The sequence below is a fragment of the Carya illinoinensis genome, chromosome 16 (assembly GCF_018687715.1).
Source record: "Carya illinoinensis cultivar Pawnee chromosome 16, C.illinoinensisPawnee_v1, whole genome shotgun sequence".
In the NCBI taxonomy this organism is placed as follows: domain Eukaryota; kingdom Viridiplantae; phylum Streptophyta; class Magnoliopsida; order Fagales; family Juglandaceae; genus Carya; species Carya illinoinensis.
Window position 1 is genome coordinate 12,682,899 of NC_056767.1, and position 11,039 is coordinate 12,693,937.

The following is an 11,039-nucleotide window of genomic DNA, read 5'->3' on the forward strand; positions in this document are numbered from 1 at the left end:
TATTTATATACAAACATTTGATAAAAAAATAAAAATAAATAAAAAACTGTGGTTAGTGTAGTGTGTGGGCGTATATTTAGAATTTTTCAAAAGAAAAAAAAATTCATGAAAAAAAAATGTAACATTAAAAGAATTTTACTACTCATCATTCTTATACACCACACACCATACTTATTTTTATTATTTATTATTTATTAATTTTATTCTTCCTAAACTAATTGAGTTGCTTTACTCATCATCTACACACCATACATTTGATAAGAGAAAAATATAAAAAATTATATGTGGTGTGTAGTGTGAGAATGATGAGTAGAATTTTTCATGTTAAATACTATTATGGATTGTACAACCTCTTGGTAGTATTCCTTTTGAAAAGAAATAAGGGTTATTATTAAAAAAATAATTTTTTTTACATGTGTATCATATTTGTCTATTTAAAAAAAAAAAGTATATGAAATTTACATATCTTAAAACTGCAAATATAATTTCTCAAAAAACCTTGTGCAACTGTGCATTAGCCGGGTGAAATTTGGTTAGTGTCCATATTTTTAAGGAATAAAAATCTATGCTATAAAAAGTTTTGAATCAAACCTTTTTATTAAGAATTTTGTCCAGCATAATTAACAAAAACATGTTGCAATTAGGTAAAACATTATTTTATTTTCTAATTTAAAAGTGAAATCAAAATAAAAATAATTATACTTTATTTATAAAAAATACAAAAAACCCTAAAGCCCCGAGATGGTTTCAACCTATCTTATATCATCTCAGTACTCAAACACCATTAAAATATAAACAGTTTTCAATTTCAAAATTTCAAATTTTTCTTATAATCATTACAACTTTTTAAAACTTCCAAACATGTAAAAAATAATTAAAAATTTTCAAATTCTAAAATAAAAATAATATTAAAATTTATATTCTAACAATATTTTAATTTTATAATATTTTGATTCAATTTATTCTCTCTTCTTTTCCAAAACTATATAAAACATCTTAATTTAACTATTTCACTACTATTCACAAACTATCTCATTATTATTCACAGATTTCTTATCTCATATCATGCGACCAACTGCTATTTTTCTCTCGATTGGTCACAAGTCTTGCCTTTGGGTTTTAAATCTTGAATCGTTGTTTTTAAATATTGTAGATGATTTTTAAATTGAACTAAGTGTTTTAAAAGTACTCCAAATATGTTAAATGTCCAAAATTATTTTAAATAAGGTATTTTAAGTATTTTGAACCAAGCCTAATTTTCAAATAAGCCTTTTTATATTTTGAAGCCCAAAAAATAATATAGTTTTAGCAGATCATTTTATTTAAATGATTTTAGTTCTTTAAAAGTATTATTGAATATTCATTATTTTATTTTATGCCAAAAAATCTATTTATTTAGATGGATTTATTTTTCTTAGAAATATATATTAAACTCATCATTTTATTTTATGATGAAGATTCTTATTTTTCAATCAAGAATAAAAGTGTATTTCCCTTGCAAGTATTTCTATTCTTTATTGCTATCTATCTTTTATTTTAGTTGGATTTATCTCCACCATTGGATCTAGGTTAGGAACCCCTAGAAGTAGGGCCTAGACTAAATCCCCCAAGAAACCCTAATCCCCTCACTTTTCTATCTCCCCCTCCCGCCATCTCTCCTTCCCTCCAGCCGACCTTCTCTTTTCCCTCGCCTCCGCTACTACACAACCCATCGCCGACGTAAGTTGATGGCATCACCTCCCCTGTTGTGATGTGTACAACAACACTTCTTGATGGTATTGTTATTATGAAACTTGGAGTGATAGCTAGTAAAAAGAAAATTCTTGTTTTTGACCCTTGGGGCGGAAAAATTGTGGGCAAGGCGATACTGCACCTTGTGGACAAGGTGCTTATATGGGGGATGGTTTGTCACAGTCCACTAATGAAGTGCTTGGGCCATGGACCTTGGGCCAATTTAACTCCATTTACAATTGCTTTTATTGTGATTTAGCAGATTATTTGGACTACAATGTAGCTAGTTGGCTTGGGCCCTTAGTTTTATTTTATTGTATGCCTTTAGTTGTGTTAGCCTTGACCCATGTAGTGGTCATCTTCTTTATGTATGAGCTAAGGGCTTTAGGGTTCAACTATCCAAAAAGTTAATGAAAATTTTTGTTTCCTTTCTCTTATATTCTGCTTCATTTCTTCCAAGTACGTGCTCCCCTCAGAGTGAGCAATTTCAGTCTATTTTTCTTTAAGTAACTAGAGGTGTGTTACAAGTGGTATCTAGAGCTAGTCTTTCCTTGGCATCAGCTTCATCAATCTGTGAAAATGGAAAAAATTATCTCAACCTTACTCAATACTTGCTACCCTATGGTTTAATCCATCGACTTGTATCATGTGGTTTGGATACGATATGAAATTTTTGGGTTGGGATGAACTTCCATTGGTCTATTTTATTGGATGAAATGTTGTAGTTGTTTTTATTGCCTACCATCCAGGCACAATATGAAAGATGAAAATAAATCATTGGTAGTTGAAGTTGACAAGTAACTGAGGGAGATACTTAGATCTAGAGATAATTTTGAGCCTAATGTGTTTGAGGAAATGCTTGAAAAAAATCATGTGTTAGAGAAGAAGAGAGTGGCAGTAGTTGGTGCTAGTATTAGCAGTTTGGTTTCAACATATGTTCTGACCAAAGCTGGGGTGGATGTGGTGATGTTCGAGAAGGAGGAGTACTTGGGCGGCCATGCCAAGACCGTGACCTTTGACAGCGTTGATTTAGACATTGGCTTCATGGTCTTCAATCTTGCAACATATCCAAATATGATGGAGTTCTTTAAAAGTATTGAAGTTGATATGGAGGCATTAGATATGTTTTCAGTGAGTTTAGACAAAGGCATGGGCTATGAATGGGGAAGCCTAAATGGGTTGTTGAGTTTGTTTGCATAAAAGAAGAATGCTATAAACCCATACTTTTGGCAAATGCTCAAAGAATACATAAATTTTAAGCATGATGTTCTAAGTTATCTTGAGTTGCTTGAAAACAATCTAGACATGAATCACAATGAAATGTTAAGACAGTTTATCAATTCATGGGGTTACTCTAAATTGTTTTGGGAAGCTTATCTTGTTCCAATTTGTGGTTCAATGTGGTCCTGCCTTTTAGAAGGAGTTATAAGCTTTTCAACTTTCTTTGTTCTCTCATTGTGTCAAAATCATCAACTACTTCAGATCTTTGGCTGTCCACAATGGCTTATTGTCAGATAGTATTCACATTGTTATGTGAAGAAGGTCAAAGAAGGGCCAGAGAATAAATGTTGTCAAATTAGAACTAGTTATGAGGTATAGTCAATCATATCAAATAATGAGGGTTGCACTATAATCTGCGATGGTTCTGAAGAAACATAAAATGGCTGCATACTAGCTGTCCATGCCCCTGATGCTTTGAAAATATTAGGAAAGCAAACAACTTTTGATGAAATGAGAATACTTGGTGCTTTTCAATATGTCTATAGTGATATTTTCCTTCATCGTGACAAACGTTTAATGCCAAAAACCAAGCACCATGGAGTGCATGGGATTTTCTTAGAAGTAGAGACAATAAAGTAAGTTTGACATACTGGCTCAATATACTTCAGATTATTGGTGAAATAGATATACCTTTTCTTATGACTCTCAGTCTAGACCATACATCGAAAATTACCATGCTTAAGGGGTCAACTACTCATCCAGTCCCATTTGTTGCTGCATCAAAAGTGTCGCTTGAGCTTGATCATATCCGGTTTTTTGGGGGCATACCAAGGTTATGGTTTCAAAGGATGGCAATTGGCAGTGAAGAATACAATGTTGAGCTTCCATTTTCTCCAATTGGTTTAGAAGTTATGGGAGGAATTGGTGGAACGTGGTGTGTCACTTTTGACTGTGTTCCCAAGAGGATTGTGATGTGTGCAGCAACACTTCTTGATGGTATTGTTATTATGAAACTTGGAGTGAATGTTCGTAAAAGGAAAATTCTCGTTTTTGATCATGGGGGTGGGAAAATTGTGGGCAAGGATATTGCACCTTGTGGACAAGGTGCTTCTATGAGGGATAGTTTGTCATAGTCCACTAATGAAGTGCTTGGGTCATGGACCTTGGGTCAGTTTAATTCTATTTACAATTGCTTTTATTGTGATTTAGCAGGTTATTTGGACTACAATGTAGCTGGTGGGCTTGGGCCCTTAGTTTTATTTTCTTGTATGCCTTCAATTGTGTTAGCCTGGGCCCATGCAGGAGTCATCTTCTTTATGTACGAGCCAAGGCCTCTAGGGTTCAACCATCTAGAAAGTTAATGAAAATTCCTATTTCCTTTCTCTTATCTTCTACTTCATTTCTTTTATGGAGGTGCTACCCTCGAAGTGAGCAATTTCAGTCTATTTTTCTTTAAGTAACTAGAGGTGTGTTACAATCGTCACCTCATGCCAGTATAGGTTCTCCGATCTCCCTCTCTCCTACTCAAAGCCCACACTCGTAGCCCTCTTTCTCCCTCCTCCCTAGGTTTCTCTCCACTGTGATGACCCGCTTTCGCGTGTATTTTCACTGAAGGGTTGTTTTTATTTTAATTAATATATTAGTTTATTTATTTTAATTTATTGCGCTTTAAAATTGGTTTTTAATTTATTTGATGTTGTGTTTTATTTATTTTAGTCGTTTTACGATTTTTAATCTCGTTTCGGCGGATTTGTTTTGTTTTCCCGGAGTGAGGATTGAACCTCATCTCTTTCCTACATCTCTTTTTTCTTTTTTCCTTTTTTCTCTTTTCTTTTTCTTCTTTCTTTTTCTTTTTCTCTTTTTTCTTTCTTTTCTTTTTCTTCTTCCTTCCTTTCCCGATCGGCTCTCTCTCTCTCTCTCTCTCTCTCTCTCTCTCTCTCTCTCTCTCTCTCTCTCTCTCTCTCCCACGCCGTAAGCCACCCAACCCCTCGACCCGCCGCCATCCAGCCGCCGTGCGGCACACCGCCCCCACCGGTCGAAGCCCCTCCCTCCGGCGCAACCCCCCACCAAATCCCAGCCCCATCCGACTAGCCGTTTAGCCGGAAAACGCCCTTGAAGCCCCCACGGTTTTTGCCCCGATCCGCTGTCGTCGCTCCACCTCCGGCCACCATTTCTTCACCACTTCATCACCGGTCCCTTGCCGTCCTAACCCACCCATTTTCGGCCCCTAATAGCCACCGGAACAGCTCCCATGAGCTGACTTTCCTTTTTGGGAAATCCGGCCTCCCTCCGCCGTTTTCGCCGCCACCCACGGCCAACCACCACTTCCAATAGCTTCATAATCATCCCTAGACCATTCCCTATCAATCCCAAGCCCTGGTTTGTCCCCGTTTAAAAGTGGGTATTTTACAACCCATGGTCACAGTGAATTTTCACTGTTACATTGCTTTCCTTCCGCCGTTTGCAACGCCGCAAGCTTTCTAAAAATACCATATAGCACTGTAAGTATTTTCCAAACCCTATTTTCAGATTTAAAAATATATTTCTCATTCAATAATTTTATCTGCTGGTTGGTTGATTCCGGACTGAATCCGAGGAGTTCGGGGGTCGGATGGATGGAGGACGGAGTTGCTTGTTTTATTGAATTATGTTGGTTGATTATTTTTGTGCATTGATATGGCATTTACATGGTGCATGCACGTGTGTTTTGTTTAATTGAGAAAAACCTGTTTATTGGCGTAAGTGGACTTATGGGTGCGTGTGTATCACGACCCCAAGCCGGGATGGGGTATTATCTCGGTGGAGCTCCTCTGGTCACTCGGGAGCGGAATAAACTGAGTGATGTCCCCTGGGTTGTCGCTGGGCGACAACGGGAGCGGGGGCTAGGGGATGCTTGGCTACGAACGCGCTGGGCGAGGAACTAGGCACCGCCCTATGCACCGACTCCATGGCCCTTCGTTGGTAAGGGCTAGAGGATGCTTGGCTACGAACGCGCGGGGCGTGGAACTGGGCATCGCTCGTTAGGTGTCACATGCGTGGTGGTACTCTGCGGTGTGGCACTGGAGCCAGGGTGTGCAGATGACCCCTAAGGGAGGTCATGGTGCATACGGATAAAATGGATAATGGTTTGAGATGAATAAAGGCCAAATGTGACTTTTGACGTGATATTTGGAAAGGGTTTGTTTTTGGGCCAAATGGGATTTTTGGCGTGCGTGGAAAATTATGTCTTTATGGGTTTTGCGCATTGGCATCACTTCATGCATATTGTTTGAGTTCTATATGCTTTTATCTGGTGGTGTTTGGATTTTACTTACCTGCGGTACCATTTTTGGTTCCGTAGATTTTGGTGTAGGATTCGAGGAGGAGGAGAAGGCTGAGTCCGAGGATGCGGCTCCGCCGGAGTTTTGAGTCGAAGTTATGCTTTATAGTTTGGTTTAAAACTATATTCGTGTTTTGTAATATTTTATTTATGTATGTTTTAAACAGCTTGTATTATATTAAGAAAATTCTGGTACTTAGTTATATGACTTTCGTTATCCGCTTCGTGTTCCTTTGTGCACATTTGTTGCTTTCGCACACACTTGGCACTTGTCGATAGGGTGGTGACCCGGGTTGTCACCATCCGGACGTCTCGATTTTCCCGTATCCGTGCGTGGGGATTTGAGGGCATCACATCCACGACGCCACCAGCTGCCCCTGTGGGTAAACCCCACAAGGGCGCCACCAATTCCCCATACCGACAAGTCAACCATCGTGCGTCCCAACCCCTCCCCTTATTTCTCTCTTTCCTCTCTTGGCCACAACCTCCATAGGTTTCAGTCGCCGCATATGCTCTCCAGCCATCGTCGTCTTGCCACCCCTATAGACTCAGCACCACCATGCCTTATCACGAACACCATCTCTCATCCCTCATGATTTTTTCTATCCCTAGCATCACCATGAACACACCATCGACCACAACCTCTATGGTTGTCTAGCCACCCAGTGGACATCTTCTCAAGTGGCAGTGTATAGCCAAATAGCCTCCACGATGCCAACGTAACTAGCCTCCACCTCCAACAGCACCTCACACCACTAAAGCTGCTACTCAACCCCTTACCTTGCAGTATAAATTCTATCCCTATGTCTTAAGGTGTATTATGTTTAGGTAGTTTGTATGAATGTTGGTGTTGTGTTATATTATTGGCAGATTTGATATATAATGATTGTGTTGATTGTGGTAGACTTAGAAGAAGAGAGGTGGTTGGGATTGTGATGGAGTAATAGGTGAAGTATGGAGGTTTTGGAGTATGTGTGTTGTGTTGGTTTGTTTTCTGCGGAGCTTAAATGGGCTATGGATTTAGTATGTGTTTTTGGTGTTGGGCTGTGGTATATTGTGTCTAATTGGATAATGGGTTAATTTATATGTATGTTGGATGGTAACAAGGGAATATATATGTATTACTAAGAGACTTGTTAGTTGAGTAAAGTATTTGTGAAGGTTGGGTGGATCAATTTTTATGCATATTGATGTAATATGGAGTTTATATGACTATTTGGTTGTGTAGTGGTTTTGTGTGAAGCCCAAGTGTTGGATATAATATTTATATTTTGTTAGATTGATGTACTGGGCAACAATTTGTTAGTATTCGTTATGATTTGAGTTGGGTATATGGAATGATGGGATGGAATGATATGAATGTTGAGTATGGGAATGGATAGATTTTACGTTTAATTCTTGGGTTCATTTGCTTTGAATGTTGAGTATGTGAATGGCTTATAATTTACATGGTTATGATTGCGTGTGGATTATGCAACCTAATTGAATTATATTGAGACGATTGATGTGAATATATGGAGTTGGGATGGAGATGTGTTGTTTTTAAGTGTTGGGAGTAAACGATGGAGTTGTAGTTGAAAAGCATGATGATGATGTTGGTTTCTAAATGGATAGATTCATACATGTTGAATGTATTGAGTATGGATGGAGCTCATTATAACAAATTCGTGCTTAAATGGATTATATGTTGATTTTAGATGATAAAGGGGTATAAAACATGTGAATGTTTGGTGGGTTGTGTATGTATGTTTGGGTTGAATTGTGTAATATGTCGTAGGTCAGGGATGAATAAGAACTTGAGTTGGCATGGGATTGGATTATGTATAGGGGAAGAAGATTGTTTGAGAAATCATATTGTGATTGTAGTTTTATGGTGAAGTGGGATTAAGCTGTAGGCTAGTAAGTAATGGTTGGAGATTAAAGTGAAGCATATGAGCTTGCTTTATTAGTTAGAAATGAAGTTAGGTTGTTGGATTCATAGTTAGACTTAAGATTTATGAAAATGGTTATACTTCAAGGATTGGATGATGACATATGAAATGAAATGGATATTTTGAATACTTAGCGGTGTAAGTTTATACAATTAGGAATCTTATGAAGAATTATGCAAGTAAATAGATGATGAAAGTTATTTGGACGATGACTAGTCTAAGTGGAGGAAGTTGAAGTAAAAAACCAATTGGAGGTTAAAGCCTTGTGAGGGAGAATGGATTAAGAGTTAGGAGTAGTTTTATTATGTAAGTTTTAAAGTGTAAAGCTCTTATGTAAATTAAAAGAAAATGACGTAAGGTTATGAATGTATGTAGGTTGCATCCGACACACACATGAACGGACTGGATGAAATGTGAATAGTATGGAGTCCATGTAAGCATTATTCATGCCCTTCTAGAGTTTTTCAACAATATAAAAATGAAAAAAAAGGATTGTTTTATTTATGAATAGGAAATAAAATGCTTTTATGATAAAAGTATTCTTTTATGAAATGAAAGAAATAAAATGTTTTCTTAGAATAAAAATACTTTATGAATCTATGCTAAGGTATTAATATTTAAGTATATGTATGTAATGACCTTATTTGATAGCCCATTTTTATGCACCCCAAGAATAGCTGTATGCATGTGAATGGATGTATATGTAGTATCTATTGTATTTATGTTCCATAAAGTGAAACGATGAGGTTTTATGCTTTACGTTATGAAAGGATGTTTTATGAAATAAAATGAACTGATGAATGAAATGAATGCTTGAAAGGAAAGGAAATGAAAAAAAAAAAAAAAAACGAATGTTTTAATGTATGAAACTACGTAACGGTTATGACTGAATGAATGAATAATGGTACCAATGGACTGAGCAGCTTGCAATGCTGGGTAAGTAGTACTGATAGTGCACCCAGTATTGTCCCTTGATTGAGGGATTTTCAACCTGCAACCATGGGCGGGAATCGGATCCAAAAGACCGCTAACCCCAACACATGAGGAGTAATAGTGTGTACCAGCTAGAGAAAAAGTAATAAGATTAGTTGTATATATGAAATGGTTTAGTTTTAAGAAGGGAAGTACAATGTGAGAAATGTTTTAAGGAATAAAAATCTTTTTTAAAAGAAAAAACCCACCATGTAATGTTTTAAAGATAAAAAAACTTTTAATGTAAAGTATGTATATGAGTGAGAAATGCATGAATGAAACTTATGCTATTATATTTTTGCCGTATGAAGTAATGCTTACTAAGTATTTTACTCATTTTTTTTTATGTGTGCCCTACCCAGAAATGAAATGAGTACGAAATGTCAGGACGGAAACGGCCTAAGGAAAAGGTGACAAAAGCCTAGGCATTTTATGTAATATATGAACCTGTGTTTATAAAAGGACTTCATATTTTAATTAAATCAATTCGCTGCAAAACTCTTTCTTAGATTTACAAATCTTTTATATGCTGGGAAGGGAAAGAAAAGTTTTAAAAAGTTTATTAATTCCCGTATTGTTTTTTAAAACCATTGTCTAAAATCCCAACCCGGACGTTACATATTATCTTATCTTATTTTTTAACCAAATGAAGAGTTGGAACTCCATTCCTCACCAAACCTCCCCTTCAAGCCGCTGGTGGTGGCTCCACACCTGGCCCTAGAGATCTCCCCTCCTAAATTTATTTCTTTTTTTTCAAATTTCTATGTTTTTTAAATAAATAAAAGTTATTACAATTTTAATTTATTTTTAAAAAATAAAAAAACAAGTTTTCATGTGACAACCTTATTGTTTGTTCTCTGTTAACTAGAATAGAAGAAATCCCTAACAAAAGGGCTTAAACTCAAAACTTATGATAATATTGGATGTTATTTTAAAAAGAGAAATGGTATTTTCAGTTTCATAGTATACAAATCTTGCGTATTTCCTTTGAAAAAAATAAATAAATATCGGATCCTTCTGCAAAATTAATTTTTTAATGTGAACTCCACTCGCTTTCAAAGAAAGTATGTAAAGTTTACACACTCTAAGATTGTATTTATCATTACTCTTAACAAAAAATGCATGTCAATGTCAACCTAGTCAAAGCAGATGGATTTACTAACCATATATTCCAAAATACTTGTTAAGGTCGTGCTCACCTAATGCCCTTTAAGTTTCCTCTCCATTTTCATCCTAAAGAACCTCTAGCTCCCACACTGCCCATCTTGCCCTGCTACTAAGGTGAAAATGATATAGCAATCTTGTCATTTCAACTTAGGTAATGATTTTGATGTGTAACAACTGACCATTCAATTTATCATCAAAACCATGAATGGCTGATGAGAAGGCACGAACTATCCAATGAAATAAGCCATATGATCAAAAATCTTTTTTTAGAAAAAATATGGCGCAATGTTATTTCCTTGACATGCATAGATAGAGAAGAATATATTTAATTGATTTATTCCATGGCGTCTAATGCCACCTCTTTTATTCATTTACAAGGAAGTACTCGTCATATTTTGCATAAGAAGTTCAAGTTGTGAATATTACTTATGGCAACGTCAGGGTGGCTTCGACCATAGGCGGAGTGTAGCGTTGTAGTGCCTAGGGTTCTCTTTGAGACTCATTGAATTGTTTATTATCCTAGGCATAATAATGTTCTCTATAGATCTTTGAAGTCCGAGTCACAAAGTTTTCTATGTTAGGGCTGAAAGACTCATGGACAATTTTATTTCTTAGAAACCATATGCTATCCATATCAAGGATGGCAAACATTTGAAAATGATGTTCTTCACTATTTGGAATGATGAGACATTTTGAAT

At 36.3% G+C, this 11,039-nt stretch overlaps 1 pseudogene; it reads left to right on the forward strand.

The window, feature by feature from the left end:
• Positions 1 to 2,586: 2,586 nt before the first annotated feature.
• Positions 2,587 to 3,858, forward strand: LOC122298824 (annotated as a pseudogene).
• The last annotated feature ends 7,181 nt before the right edge of the window (positions 3,859 to 11,039 follow it).